The following is a 16,349-nucleotide window of genomic DNA, read 5'->3' on the forward strand; positions in this document are numbered from 1 at the left end:
AGCAAACCCAGCCTATCTAGGAGGTAACTATTCATTTCTGTATCCTGCTTCTCAGCATTAGTTTCAGAATTCAGTCTGAGGCATCTTTTGTAAATAAAAGCAGAAACAGTGAATCTCTCCTCTTAATGCCATCACTAAGCTCTGCTAATGAGGAGTTGAATTTCTGGAACTCACCCTTCCACCTGTCCTGCACTTACTTCCCTCAACTTCCCTCCTGCCTAATTTTCATACAGCCCTTTAATACCCATTTTCAAAAACAAAACGAAACAAAACAAAACAAAAAAAACCCTATGTATTTGTTAAAAGCATAGGCTTCTTTTCTTCACCTGGTACTGCTGCTAGGGTCCCAGCACCAAACTCTGCTCGAAACTAGTCCAAACTACATCCAAAGGAGTACACTGTTGGATATATTTTAAAAAGGATAATGTGGGAGTGGAGGTTAGATGTAGTAGGCATTCTTGTAGCTCTCTTCCTAAAAGTTACTTACCTGACTTAGTGCTTTTTTTCTATGCAAGAACAGTGTTGTAAACCTGTCAAAATTGTTTTGTTTTATTTTATTTTTCTTGTGTTATTATTTTATTCATCTCTCCTCAAACCCCAACCAGACAGAATCTTAAAGGACTCCATGTGGGAGCAGATAAATACTGTGCGAAGCAGTATGGTTCCCACGTGGCCATTAGTTAATGATTGAACACCTGCTGATTTCTGTATGAATGGTGTCCTCTCATGGTGGAAATATCTATAAATCAATGATGGAATAAGCAAAATGCTTCTTCTACTTACATGGGCTGCAGTGAAAATGCTTCTTCTACTTACATGGGCTGCAGTGAAGTCTAGACTACAAATCTTTCCATGTGAAGAAAAATAGGAACACTGCCAGGATTTCATTATGGGATCAAAAGATTTTCATGTTGATGACTTCTGGGTACCAAGAGGAGAGGGATCTCTATCTTTTGTCTATCCATTCTGGCTGAGTGTACTCCTCAGGAGCATCGGTTTACCCTTCTCAAGGAGTGTTTCTGTAAAAGCCTTCCAAAGAAATGCATCAGACTTTCCTGCCAGTGTTCTTATGATGACAGAAGATGATGCTTTCTTTAGGTCTACCTTGAGAGACTGAGGACAAATTTTAGAAAATACTTGTAAGTCTATGCTTATACCAACTGTAGTGTGGAAAATCAATGGTCTTGACTGTGTGACAGTATTTCAAAGACAATTGTTGGGATAGAAATACTTCTATATCTCTGCATGCTGAATTGTACTGTGCTATTTGTCTCCTCCAACACATTACCACTCAGCAATCCGATCTTGTATATATATCTGTTAAGAAGCAGGAAGATGGCTGTGGCAGACTGAAAACTAGAAAGACACAGATGCATATGAGCATATCAAGCAGATGCTAAATACCAGTAAGAGGACAAACAGCACAGGTGCACTAAAAAAGATGATTGTAGTTGTCATCATGGGGTATTTAGGGATAAGGTAGTCACAAGAAGAAAACAACACCATCAAGTGACATAGTACCTAAAATAAATTTACTAATATATTAAAATGGGTATGACAGCTGGACAGAAGTTTTTATCCTAAGGTTTCTGACATGCACATGCACATACATGCTCTGTACAGCAAACACAGCAGTCAGACTCTCCATTAGAAGTTGTGGCCAGCACCCTGGGCTTGGGTGAACAGGACACTCACTTGTTGGTGTTTCTACGTCCTTTGAGGTCACCTGGCTCATAATGCACAACTCAGGATCAGTCCTCTATAGTATTGGATATTCATTAATGTGTCTACCTGAAGGAACTCTTGTCTCAACTGTTTACTGTTCTCTGGCTTAGATGGCTGGCATAAGTCAACACTGGCCTCCTTAGTCATGTCTCACTAGATTGACCTCTTTGATTTTGTCCATATCTGAAGCCAATTCATATTTTTCACCTAGGTAACAATTAATTTCCATCTTCCCACTATTGTATGTAACTAGGCTGAAAACTTTTTATCAGTTTTGGTGGATGCAGCCTGAAAATCTTACCCATAACTATGATCTGTGTTTTCATTCTCTATGTGTACCACCTACAGTCCTCTAAGAACAGGAAAAATGTAGTCAAAGCAAAATTTTATCTGAGTGGTAATTTTAGGCAGGCTTCACATTGATGCTTTCTGTCAGAGTCTGAGTGTGCCAATAGGTGTGGTGTACCTGATTGCCTTAACTTAGGATCTCGGCCTCTACCCTCCGTACATGAGACCACGACATCCATTTAAGATTAGACCTAGGCCTTCAATTCTTGTGTGAGCTATGCTGTAGGTGAAACTCTATCTAGTCCTGTCTGATTGTGCCCTCTGAGTGAACCATGCACCTACGTTGTTGATAGCTTGTCTTCTAGATGTACCCCTCATAGGCACAGTGTAGATTTTCATGTCTTTGGTCTTGTCTCTTGGACAGACTTTGAACCACGAGTTTATGCACAGCAACATGCCCTTGTAGCAAAGAAAAATAATAGTGTTCTGGACTGCATTAGGAGTCTTGCCATCAGAATGAAGGAGGTGATTTGATAAGGCCATATCTGGACTGCTGTATTCAATTCTGGGTTACACAGTACAAGAGACAGATGCAGATATTGGAGAGAGTTCAGTGAAGGGCCACAAAGTTGATTAAGGAACAGGAGCATTTCTCCTATATGGAAAAACTGAGAGCTGGAACTTTAGCCTGGAGAGGAGAAGGCTCAAGGAGGAATCTCATCTTTGTACACAAATATATGATGAATGGTTTGCAGAAGAAAGAGCCAGGCTGTTTTCAGTGGTGTCCAGTGACAGGACAAGAAGAAATTAGCACAAACGGAAACACAGAAGGGTATATCTGAGTATCAGGAAACACTTTTTATTCATTTTTTTTCTAATTGTGACTGAACACTGGAGTAGGTTGCACAGGGAGGTTGTGGAATTGCCATTCTTGGAGACAATTAAAATCCATCTAGACATGATCCTGGGCAACATGTCAACCTGATCCTTGATCCTGCTTGAGCAGGGGAGTTGAACTAACTGATCTCCAGAGATTTCTTCCAACCTCAATCATTTTGTGATTCTGTGAATCCACACTGTATCCTTCTTTCCAGTCCTGTCTCTGAACTACAGCTTATCCTGTTCCTGTCTTCTTTTGCTCCTGACTGGACATCCTGGATTTATTCTCCATCTGGTTCACTGTTCACCTTTCTTGAAACTCTACTTGATTTGTGCAGGTGCAGTGAGTCATGTCCTCGGTAATGAAAAAACTGCCTGAGTTGTGGTCACCCTTGGTTCCTGGCTTCCTTTCCCAACTAGTCCTTGCTGTTCCTTGTCAGTTTCTCAGACAGCTAATAATGCCTAGGAGTAAGACACAGAAGGCAAAGCTAGAGAATGATGAGGGGCTTCATCAGGTAATTAAATTTCTCAGGAGTCCTCAGCTGTTTTGTAGAGAAGTGACTCAGAATGAGCTTCAAACGCTATCTGTAGTAGGAATGACTTGCATCATCTGCATCCAACTTTGCAGATGATGCCAAGTTGGAAGGAAGTCTCCATCTGCCTTGGAGTAGGAAAGCCCTACAGAGGGATCTGGACATGCTGGATCATTGTGCTTAGGCTGAGGGAACTAGGATTTTTTAGTCAGGAGAGGAGTAGGCTCAGGAGAGACCATATCACCCTCTACAACTACCTGAAAAGAGGTTGCGGTGAGGTGGGGGTCAGCCTCTTCTTTCATGTAGGACTAGAAGGGAATGGCCTCATGTTGCACCAAAGGATTGCTCAGGTTGAATTTTAGGAAAAAGTTCTTCTCTGAAAGAGTGGCCAAACACTGGCGTGAGCAGCCTAGGGAGGTGATTGAGTCCCCATCCCTAGAGATGTTCAAGAAATGTTTAGTTGTTGTACTAGGGGTCATGGTTTTGTGGGGAAATATTTGTGGTAGGTAGATGGTTGTACTGGATGATTTTGGAGGACTTTTCCAACCTTGGTGATTCTATGATTCTAAGTTCCAACTGTTTTATTTGTTGTTATTGAATCTAACAGTCCAATAGAAACTAAACTGCTGCCATTCCCTGTTCCAAGTTCCATCTACTAGAAATAATATATTGTCAAAAAACAAAACAAACAAACAAACAAAAAAACCCAAACACATTATACAAATATACACATCGACAGAGCCAGTGTCCTGGCTTTCCCTGGCACAGAGTTAATTTTCTTCCTAGTAGCTGTTATGATACTATATTTTGAAATTTGAATGAGAATTGTGTTGGTAACAAACCAATATTTTAATGTTGAGTAGTGCTTACATTAAGTCAAGGACTTTTCAGCTTATTTCATTGCCCTGCCTGTGAGGAGGCTGGGGGTGCAAAAAACGATAGGAGAGGACAGAATCAGGACAGCTGACCCAAGCTGGCCAAAGGGATATTCCAGAACATCTGACAAAAAACAGAGGAATTGGCCAGCGGCAATGGTGGTGCTCCATTGCTGAACAATGGGCAGTAGGTGGTGACCAATTATGTTGTGCATCACTTTTTTTCTTTTTTGTTATTCTTTTGTTATTATTATTTTGATTGTTTTACCTTCCTTTTTTGTCCTATCAAACTACCTCAGCCTATGAGTTTTATTTTTTCTCCAATTCTCTCTCCTATCTCACTGCTGGCAGGAGTGAGCAAACACTTGTTTGGTGCTTATCTACCAGCCACAGAAGCCAGTCATGCAAATTAACACAAAGAAAAAAACTTAGCGCCATGCAAGCACAAACATCAACAGCTGCATCACCCTTTTCTCCTCTGGCTGATCAGGATAAAGGTCTGCTAACAGAAACTATATACAGTGTGAATCCCTCCAGTAGCTGACCTTGGACACACAGGCTATTCAGGAGCTGGCCCTAAATCTTTGGTCTCCTCACATCCTTGTAGAGGGACATACGAAACCCTGAAGACTACAGCCTCACTCTGCTTCCTGGTACAGACCCTCCCTCCCTTTCACAGATACAAAACTTCAGTTCTGCCCCCCCTCCCCACCCCTGCACACACACATACACTGAGACCCACACATATACACTATCAGTTTCCCAGCAATTGACCTCGTACATAGTCTGCCTGGTAGCTGTTCCTGGGTCCTCATTCGACCAGTCACTGATAGTGGGGCATGCAAGATTCTGAAGCTTGGGACCCCACTTTATTTGCTAGAACATAATATCAGCAGTGGATGAGCCTTCTAGTATTTGCATAACAGATAGACTGTTCCTCTTAGTATTGTCATTGAATGTATTTTAATATGCATACTTTATAATACTAAGTGCCCTGTCTTACACTCTTCACTCATCTCAGAGAAAATGTATCACAGTTCTTTCATTCCATTCTCATCGCAGTAAGATTACTTTCATGATTTCTTGTTATCTATAACCCCTACTCTCATTTGAAAATCATCTATGTATATATAATATATATCACTAACACAAGGGAAATTTTCAAATACACTTCTCATTAAGAACATGGGCAAAATCACAGCTGCTTGTGCATAACTTTGATTACAGTACCAACTCCAAATACAACTGGTGCAGTTAATGTACATCATCAGATTATAACCCACAAAGTCCTTGTGTTGCTTTTGTCAGTTACTAAGTTCTTTAAGATGGGAATATTTAAAGGAATGTATTCTGGTGGGTATTTCTACAGTTTGCTATCAGAGTTTGCAGTGGCAGATGGAAAAAGTAGTTTTACTCTGGGATTCCAAATTGCTCAACAGATCAGCGTTGATATAGGCAATGTTAAATTATTTTCTGCAAGAGGTCAAGGCTGAGAAAGTAGATGGAAAAAAATACAGAAAAATAGAGGAGAAAAGTGCACTTTTCCTGCTCAGAACTGTGAGAGAAAGAGAACGTAGACTTTTTAAAAATCAGGAAGATAAATGGAGCCCGTGTCCTGGTGCAACTTCAAGCAGCCTACTCGGCATCTATGGTGAGAGAAGCAAAGTACCAGAAATCTGCTCCTTCCCTGCCGTATTCAGTAGCCACAAGAATATGAACAGTGAGCATGGTCATACCTCCTAAATGTTGCTTTTGATTGATACATAGTGAGATGGAAGAACTCACAAAACATGCAGACCAAAGAAGGATCTGTTTTCTTAGACAATGGGAGCAGAGATATCTTTTTCATTTCTCCCATCGTGAAGCTTTCAGTGAGGGAAGACAGAGCAGCACAAGCCAAAGCTCAGAAGGATCTTAAAATTAGTGCCTGCAAACCCTATGCTTCCATATCCATCTTCCATTTTTTTCCTAATAAATAATCTACAAAGCATCTGTCCTGTCCTTGTGGATGGGGGAAAAAATTACCGTTATTCTGCTGTTAGTTAAGAAATTTAGTGTCCACTAAAACAGTATCACATATGCTACAGAGATCAGACTTTTGACTTACCTAGAACTGTGAGTTTTGTCCCAGTGCCAAAGATCAGTCTTTCGTTATTCACACTATTTTGCAGCTGCATTAGAACCTCCCTGCTACTGTCCGTTCTCTGAACAAAGCTTCTGGACTAACCCTCCCTCATGTGGTACCAGTAGACAGTGAAACACAAAGTACATTAATTTATGGTCTCCTAGGAAATAAAGGAAAGGTCTGTAAAGGAATAGCAACTTCATCTGTCTGTCTAAACTGGTGAGACAAGTCCCAGAAATTCCTCTTCCAGAGCATTCTTATTCAGGCAGAGGTGAATCAGTTTGTGCAGCTTTCAACAATTCTTTACAGGACACTTAAGAACATGCAGTATTAGAACATATTCCTCATACAAAGACAGCAGATTTCTTTCCTTATTTTCAACTGAACAGACTCAATTCCTTATTTCCCCATCTCTTTCCAACATCATGAATAGTCTTTTCTTATAAAATAAGTGTTCTGTTTTTTTTAGCAAATGCGGTGGTTCTTAGTGTCAGCAGTCAACGATGGATCAGTGTATTGTTTTTCACCAGCACCACAGATTCACACTGTCTTTAAAAAAAAATATTAATTGATCACCTCAAACTAAGGGCCTCCATTTTTTCCTATGGGGACAGAACAAACACTTGAAAGTTTTTCTTTTCTCTGCAGGGAAGGACCTGGTAAAAAAGCATGAGGCATCAGTTCTTCTAATCCCAGGAATAACAGTAATGAGAAGAAGAGATCGCCATCACTGGCAACCCTGCCTGCGGCAGGGGGGTTGGAACTTAATGATCCTTGACGTCCCTTCCAAGCCAAGTCAGTCTATGATTCTGTGATTTAATCAGTCCCAGAAACACATTTGTTTTCCTCTGGATTTGGAAGGAGTCCAAATCCAGAACTGTGACCCAGAAATAAATGTTCTTCAGAAGTTATTTTATTTTGAAAATAGTCTTTTGGCAATATTCATAAGCTTTTTATCATCTATTCTGAAACAGTATGACTCTTATTCCAAATAGACTTTTTAGCACCATCCTGACAAACATGTTATACAGAAAGAATCTTGCCATGACGTAGAGAGCTGTTTTCTAGAACAATCGATTGCTAAAAAGCTGCATAGAGCTGTTAGCATTGCCTGTGATAAAGCTGAGTACTCCTTCCTTCTGCTTTGTTAACTAAAAACTAGTAGACATATGTCTTTCCCAGTTATCTGATTTAACGTGTTTTAGTTTACCCCCATAAGATTCAAAGTAATTTGTTTTTAGAGTCTTGATTTTCTTTTTGAGACCTCTCCTAAATGTAACTAAGTCAGATAGCATTTCAGTGATATCTGCGTTGTAACCTGGAAGCACAGTTACACTTTCCAAGAACAGTGATTTTTGCAGATGTTGATTTATTAAGAATATTGATGACGTGCATATATTTTTCAACCCATTCTCAACCTAACTTGTTTGACAGACAGCTCTTTATCACAGAAAATGTTTTCTTTCAGTTATTCGAAGTGAAATATGTGTCCCTATCTAGAATAGTGAACTTAATCTAGCCTCTAAAGTAGACAAGGCAACTATGACATCAGTAAAACATCAGTTTAATAACGAGAGGAGAATAATGCTGAAGTGAAGTAATCTGAGGAGAATACCCAGGATTTAAAGTTATTTAAAAAAGAAAATTTTCTTACCGATCACTGTAAGTTTCGTGCCATCACCGAAAATCATGTTACTGTCACTATGACATACTGTTGTAGCATAAGTTAAGAGAAAGAGTGCACTGCTGTTTAGTAAGCAAAAGCTTAAACAATATTTATCATACCTGGAAACTCAATCTCTATCTAAATGATTGTGGCAGAGCAACAGCTTGAGATCTCATTATATCATCTGTAGCATTTATAAGAGCAGTTTTTCAGAGTTCATTTGTATTTTTGTCTATATTTCATTCCTAGAGAGAGATTCTGAAAAAACTAATTGCCATGTTTTCCTCACTGATATCATGTGCTGTTCTCATTTTGTAGACATAAACTGTATGGAGGTGCTCAAACTGGTGTAAGGGGGTCAATGTCTAGAAATATAATTACTCCATAACTACAGCTTCCATATTGTCAGGCTCACACTCTAAATATTGAGAATGTTTTATTTCTTTAACTTGTGAAACTTAAGAATCAAGTTGATTTGTGGTGGTCACAGTCACACGCGTTTTCATTTAGGTGCTTCTCCTTTGTGGTAGTGAATTAAGACGAACCCATTTTTTTTCCCCTTCAGCCATCTGATAGTCTCACAGGATTCCATTCAATTTTCTGACAGGTTGAAAATAATTCACACAAGGACTGTCCAGAAGAATCAGTTAGCTGGTCTCAGACAAATCCTTTATCGTCTCCAGGAAAACTGCAATGACATCATGGAGAAGGATTTGAGGAAAACATCACCTTGACGGGCATGAGTCAGTCTGTGGACACTGGAGACTTACTTGCAAGAGAAAGCCGTAATAACCTTTTTATATACTGCTTCTGAAAAATATATGCTACATTTCAGATTCTTCTGTCACATTAATAAAGAACCATTTTGAGGGGTAACAGAAAACGTTATTGCATCAGAAAGATATTGTTTGCTTCACATACTGTGAGAGATATAGATGCATCTGCAGTCAATCTGGTTTGCTGAAAATTATTTCAAGGTCATCCCAGAATCCACTGGCTTGTTTTCCAGACAGGATAGGCTTGCAGCTCTCAGACGAGGAAGGTAAGTTCAAACATACTATGCCTGTCAAGAGAAACCAAGACAGAACATGTCCACTGTGCTGTAGAATGCTCTCTAGTTGTCTTAGCACACTCTCCCATATGGCTTATGCAAATACAGGTTTTTGTAAAGACCTCCTGGGAAATGAATCATTGTGGATCCCCCTGTCCCCACAACGGTACAGTCTCGTACAAAAACAATTCCACCTGTGTCTCCACTCCATCATTTTGTCATCCAGTCACCATAAAAATTTTCTGTGGAAACCACAGGCCACTTCCTTCCTCTGCCACTGCTCTGTCTGTGTGATAGTACAATTAGCTCCTGTTGTAAACATTATCTATTAAAATATCATTCCAACAGCTCTTCCTTTAGACAAAAATGATTCTTTGTTATGACTACCTAGTTTTATTTGCACTTATTTTTCACCATGTAATTTCATGGCAGTAGTCATGGTGCTTTCATTCCCACTCTTACACCCCAGGATGACAACAGAACTCAAGCCTTCTGTAATTGTTTCACATTGAAAGTGATTTGCTTACTACAGACTGGTGTTTCTCTTCATAGCCTTGCCTGACTGTGAATATCTTCTTCAATCTCTGCTGTACTTGCCAGTTTCTCTGAAAGGGATGGAAGTAGGATGCTGGGCAATTAGCTTGTACTCCTCTGGCTGCCTGTTGCAGGAAGCAGAAATACAGTCTTCTGCAGGTTGCCTATGACTGATGAAAAAGCTTAATTTAAGAGCAAGAGCTTGACTTCATTTTGGAGACTGAATAGGGTGGGGATTTCTGGTGACAGGTTATAAGGTACTTTCATATTTCTTTCTTACACATAACTCAATGAAGACAAAAAACTACATTTTTTCCCCATACCCGGTTTGCCCAGCTATGATGAAAGATTCATGTGAGACTGTGCAGACTGGTGGACACTGAGGCAATACAATGAAAGAAAGGTGTATTTAATATTTAGATATGGGGTATGTTCAGCCCATCCAGGTCTCCTCTTCTCACAGAAACTATCCAGGTATAGCAATATGAATAAGCACCCATAGTTCATGTTGCTATCTAAAAGCTTCACTTGAAACTATTTTGATAATCTGTCAGCAGCAGATACAATTGTTTGAAATAAGTTAGTTCTCCTGGGAAAAATCATAAATTGTTTCCTCTTAGTTTATCCTGCTCAGCTAGGAAGAGCTGTCAGGGCCCCAGGGAAGTGAATAAGAAAATCAGAGTAAGCTGAACATTTAGGATCAAAACATAAATCTACAGAAGGTCATTTCAAATACTGGACAGGCAATAGGTGCCTCCGCAATACCCCCTTTTCTACAGCAGCAAAACAGTATGCTTAGCTCACTAATTTTAAAAATAATGGCAAACAGTTTTTGTTTAAATTGAATTATTTTAAAAAATACACTTAGGATTTTTTCTGTTTCTGTCCAAATGATAACACTAGTGGGATGTTACTTGCCTGCATTGAGTCAAGACTTTCTCTTATGTCAGTAGCATTTGTTCCAAGTCTAAAACCTTCCTACTTAAATCCCTTTATGGGTCTTACTGTCAGTAGCAGACTCTCTGAAACATAATGTCTTTTGTGTAAAAGCATGCAAACCACTTCCTCTGTATTAATTTTAAGAAGTTCTATGTGATGCTAGTATCACATAGATGGGCACTGTCAAAAGGTAATATCCAAGAAGTGCCAGCAGACAGCAGTCTTGTCCCACTTCAGAGTTCGTACGTAGTTCACATAGGTTCTCTAGGAGTCATGGCTGCCAGGCACCCTGAGGTGACCGACATTTCTTAGATGGTGTTAGGACATTTTCTAGCCTCCACACCTGTGGAGGAATACTATTTATAGTTATGATACCTTTCTTTCTAATGGGGAAAGGTGTAAAGTATCATTTTTCATTTAATTGACTTAGGTTTAGGAGGACATGGTTGGGTTGCTTATTAATATTATAAAATTTTATCCCAGCCCGTATGGGGTTATACTACATTCACGTGTAAGAATGTCTCACAGTCCCTGACTGCAGAATCCCTTCTGGGGAGGTGGGGGGCGGGGAGGAATCTTCATTCTTGGACTTCCAAGTCAGTATAGGTTTTTCAGTACTTCTTGAATATTACACTTTGATCTTAGGCACTCGGTTTCTCCAAGGTCAGCAACTAATTGAGCAGCCTGTTGAATTATAGCCTCAGAAGCCACCAAAGGATTCAAGAACACTGCAAGTCCCCCATAGTGATGTGGAGGAGCTTTCTGTAGAATTAAGTCTCTCATCCCCACAGTGAATTTGACCAAGCTCTCAAAGGAATTCTCATAGATGCTTCCCTCACATCTAGCACTCAGATGTAATTCTGGAGCTTTTCCATAGAATTCCATAAACTGCTATCAGTGGGTATATGTGGTTTATTGGGCCATGTCAGTCAACAGGCTGATGAAATCCCTTGAATTAAGGAACATTTTCCTCGTTGTGTATGACACTGGCGTATAACCTTTGCCTCAATGCTGGCAGTGTTACAGTAGAGGCCAGTTTATAAATTTTTGGGTTTTACCACAACACTTTCAAGTCCTACGTCTCACTGCTTTAACAACCAGGACAGGACACTTTCCCTCAGCCTTAACCAGAATTGTTGGACTAAGACGATCAATTCAGCAGCTGTATAGAGGCGTGCAGTTACAGGCATCACAGTTTGGAGAAAAAAAACCACACACCAGGGTTTCATGGTTGTTGGTTGTTTTTTTTTTTTTTTTTTTTTTGTGTGTGTGTGTGTGTGTGTGTGTGTGTGTGCGTGCGTGTGTGTGTCACTACTGGCCAGACTTCTAACGGTTTACAGGCTGGATCGGCCCAGTCCCATGACTAGTGAGGTGAGGGGACCCACGGACTCATGCCCCGGAAAAGGGAAAAGGGAAAAAAGGGAAAAGAATAGAGAGATGGGCCTAAAAAAAAAAACAGCGGCAGCAATCTGGGGAGAAACAAATTAATTGACTAAATAAGATATTGCAATGCAAGATAACACACTATAATACGATATAATCAAAAAAGATATGAATTGAAGCTAATAAAACAAATAAAATGCAAGACAGTGCCGGAAAGCCAAAGGTTTTACTCTAATGCTGTGACAAGAATGTCTAGGGAGCTCACGTGCTGCTGAGATCAAAATGGCAGGGAAAATGTTTCGTGGATGCTATTTATCTTTACCCTTGAGTGGAAAACGGAAACACAAATAACGCAATGTCCTCTGGGGTATGTAGTATATAGTAGGTCTTCTTTTCTGGGACGGGTACCCGGAACTGGAGCATTCACTCTTTACTTCACTGTGCACTACATGATGTTACGATGTGGAATACTGATAACTAAAATCATAAAACCATGACACCAGTGAGTAACTCGTCTTACTATTAAAGACTGAGGCAAAGAAGGCAATAATTACCTCAGTCTTATCCTGATCCTTGGTCACTGTGTTGCCCTCGGTGTCCAGCAAGGGATGGAGACGCTCCCTAGCTCTCCTCTTACTGTTGATGTATTTATAGAAATACGTATTGTTGTCCTTCACATAGCACACATAGCGTAGCTTATGTTAGGGAAGACCCGAAAGCAAAGTAACATTTATGCAGGTTGGTCAATCAGGAGACTAGGACCCCAGCATGACAGTGAGGGATCCACCATGGCGCTATATAAGTCTCTTAGAAATTTTAGTCAAGTGGAGTATAAGTGGGAGGACCTCTTACGGGAGGTCCTCCCTACTGATTCCCAGTTCTTTCTCTTACCAGCTATTCTCATCACCTCCCGCTCATTATTTTTTTTTTTCTGGGATCCAGTAGCATTCACGTAGCATCCGTAGCAATTGTACATGAGCACGTACATATTTTAGAACCGTGGCCCTTCAACCTGATCCACCAGAGTGCTTCCTCTGTTGTTAAGATGAAGACAGGTTTTAACTGAGCTCCCTTATTCTGACCCCCCAAGCTACTGAATTTCCGCACATGTGAACCGCAAAGAAGCCCATAAGGCACAAACGTTAAAACCCATGAAAAGGAGGATGCCCAGGATGAAGCCATTGGTGCTGTTTCTGCTGGTGTGAGTAGTGGGTATGTCTGCCTGTTTTGATTTGTGTAGTTGACCCCAAATATAGGAAGGTGTAGTATTTATGCGCGTCACCTGAGAATACATTCTCAGCCTTGCTGCTGGCTGGGCCTAGGGGTGTGGAGCTGTGGCAGCCACTCTGCTCCTGGGCTAGCAGATGCAGTCCCATCTAACAGGAAGCTTCACGGAAATCACTGAGGTCACCTCCTTAATGTGGAATAGAGCATAAGACGAGATGTGACAGCTTCTCCTGTGTGCCACAGGAGAATACTGTGGCAGGCAGTGTCAAGGGCTTTGCTGAAGCCTGGGTAAACTGCATCAACAGCCTTTCCTTCATCCACCAGCTGAGTCACCCTATCATAGAAAGAGGTGAGGTTGGTCAAGCAGGACCTGATCCCCTGGCTGTCCTGCACACGTCATATGGTTACACTCAAGATGATCTGTTCCATAACCTTCCCTGGCACTGAGGACAAGCTGACAGGCCTGTAGTCCCCCACATTCCCTTATGATCCCCCCTATAGGTGAGTACCACATTAGCAAGTCTCCAGTCATCTGGGAGCTCTCTGGTTTTCCAGGACTGCTGACAGATAGTGGAAAGCGGCTTGGTAGTCACCTCCGTCGGCTCCCTCACTAACCTCGAGTGAATCCCATCTGAGTCCATGGACTTGTGACAGTCTAGATGGAGTAGAAGGCCTCTAACTGTTTCCACCTGAATCGTGGAGGTTCAATCGTGGAGTTATATTCTGCCCCGCAGCCCGGAGTTCCAGGTCAGGAGGCTGAGTGCCCACCCTGAGGATAACTGGTCTGACCATTAAAGACAGATGGATGTACAGAAGGCACTGAGAACCTCAGCCTCTTCCTCAGCGGTCATGTTCCCCAGAACGCCCAGTAAGGGATGGAGATTCTCCTTGGCTTCCGCTTAGTGTTAGTGTATTTGTAAAGACATTTATTGTTGACCTTTACCCCAGTGGCCAGGTTGAGCTCAAGCTGAGCTTTAGCCTCTCGGATTCTCTCCCTGCGGTTGCTAGCAAATTCCTTATCCTCTTCTTGAGTTGCACAGCCTTTCTTTCAGAGGAGATAAACCCTCTTCTTCACCAAGAGTCTCAGTATAATAACTTCCCTGTTCGACCACACTGGTCTTCTTCCCTGTTGGCCCATCTTTCAGTACAGCCTGCTCCTGTGCCTTTTAGACTTCCTTCTTGAGCAGCATCCAGCCTTCCGGGACCCCTTTGCCTTTCCAGACTGACTCCCAAGGGAACCACCCTACCAGTGTCCTGAACAGTTTGAAGTCTGCCCTCTGGAACAGTGGCTCGACTTTGTCATTCCCAGCCCCAAGCTCTACAACATCCAAACACTTTCTAACACCTTGTGCCTCACCAGTGCCCCCCCTTCCACGCCTGTCCCTTCTGACGAGCTTCTTGCCATTTGTTGCAGCGCTCCAGTTGTGGGAGTGATCCCAGCAGATTTCAGTAACAGCAACTAAATGGCTCTTTAGTCTTAGCAGATTTAAGGCATCTGCTGCCAGGTTCCTTACGTAGGCTGCATTGGTGCATAAAGTTTCTCTGTGCCCAGCTGTCTGCAGAGAATTCTTCTTGCAAAAACCTTTCCTCCTTGGGCTTGCCATTGCAGAACCCTTGTCCCCTCAGTCCTGTGCTCTTTCTTTCACACCGCCATCTCCAAGCAGGTCATTCTGATTCCATTTCTCATCCAGCTGCATCTGCTCATGTGGTGTGAGTTCCTCCTTCTCCTCCAGGCTATTTCACTACGCCAGCCTCATTAGCTCCCACACCTAAACCAGCTTCCTAAACTAGCTTTTGCATACCACCCAACTTTCCATCTCACCATCCTTGCAAGGAACTTGCACCATTCCCAGTCCCTCCTTGGCCTCTCTTTCCTCCCCTTAACATGCCGTCCTAGATTCTCACAGTAAAGACACAGCTTCTAGGTTTGGAGATGATAAAACTGTCCAGCAGTGGCCCAGTACACACTGCCTCGGGGTTCTTCAAGGAACATCTTTCTAGCCCCTCTCTGCAGATTATGTAAGGGATGACACCAATTGAAAACGTACACTAAAAATGAAGTCTCCCATCTGCTGTGATTTCCCTTCCCTTCCATTCCCTTTCACTTTCTCTTTCTGTTACCCTTTCCCTCACCCTTTCTCTCACCCTCACCCTCACCGTCACCTTCACTCTTTCCCTTTCCTGCCATTTAGTGAGGAACTCCCAGAACACTGTCTGCTTCCTGCCTCAGAGGCTGAGGTTGTGTATCTACAGGCTCCATGTATGACTACGGTTCCTCTCCTAATTTTTCAGTGACGTGGTCTCTCTGTACTTTCTCATTCTCTCACTGCTCTGGCACAAATTCCTCCAGGTCTCCCTCCTTAGTTTCTGATCTCAGGCACTCTCACAGGAGGCATAACTCCCCTACTTTGCTTTAAAGAAAAAAACCTGACCAACAAACAAACAAACAAACAACAACAACAACAAAACAGGAACCCTCAACTGAAAAGATGCTCTCCTTCCTTTCTCTCTCTGTCCCTCCATCCCTTCCATCCCTTCCATTCCTTCCTTCCTTCCCTCCCTCCTTCCCTTCTTGTTTTCCCTCCCTCCATCCTTCCACTTGATCTTCCTTTTATGCTTTACACTGCTATCAAGTATCCGGCATTCTTGCCGCCTGTTTCCCATTGTTTACCTTTCCGTTGCAGGCAGCCTGGATTACCTACTCGGCACTGGAGGACCCAGTACTCCTGGCTCCGGTGTCTCTGGGCAAGTGAAGGGGAAAGTACCCCTGGCCACAGGTACCATTGGACTGCGCTTGTGGCTTCTCATTGCTGTTCCACCTAGCAACACTGCTGTAATGGCTACCGTCAAAGCTTTTACAGGAACAGTGAGGAGATAATTTCACCCCTGACAGGAGCAAAATGGAACTCTTCTCAGCTGCTGTAGGGCCACACCCAGGGACCTGCTCCAACAGCTCCCTTCTCAGTAAGAAGACCGGGAGTAAAGGAAACTGCTTTTCTGCCTGCCTGCCTCAGAAGACTTCTTGAACGGTAGCACGGTGTCGTACTCCCATTGCCTGCCAGCCGTGCAACTCTGGAGCGCAGCTACCAGCGAGCACACCTTAGCCAGAGCAGCAGGGAAGGCT

General features: G+C 42.2%; 1 protein-coding gene across 1 annotated transcript in view; it reads right to left on the bottom strand.

Moving 5' to 3' along the window:
• TRBV6-5 (T cell receptor beta variable 6-5) overlaps positions 1 to 16,349 on the bottom strand; it is a gene marked incomplete in the record, with an annotated part of 201,106 nt that overhangs the window by 8,527 nt on the left and 176,230 nt on the right.

This window comes from Gallus gallus, chromosome 1 (assembly GCF_016699485.2).
Source record: "Gallus gallus isolate bGalGal1 chromosome 1, bGalGal1.mat.broiler.GRCg7b, whole genome shotgun sequence".
NCBI classification, from domain to species: domain Eukaryota; kingdom Metazoa; phylum Chordata; class Aves; order Galliformes; family Phasianidae; genus Gallus; species Gallus gallus.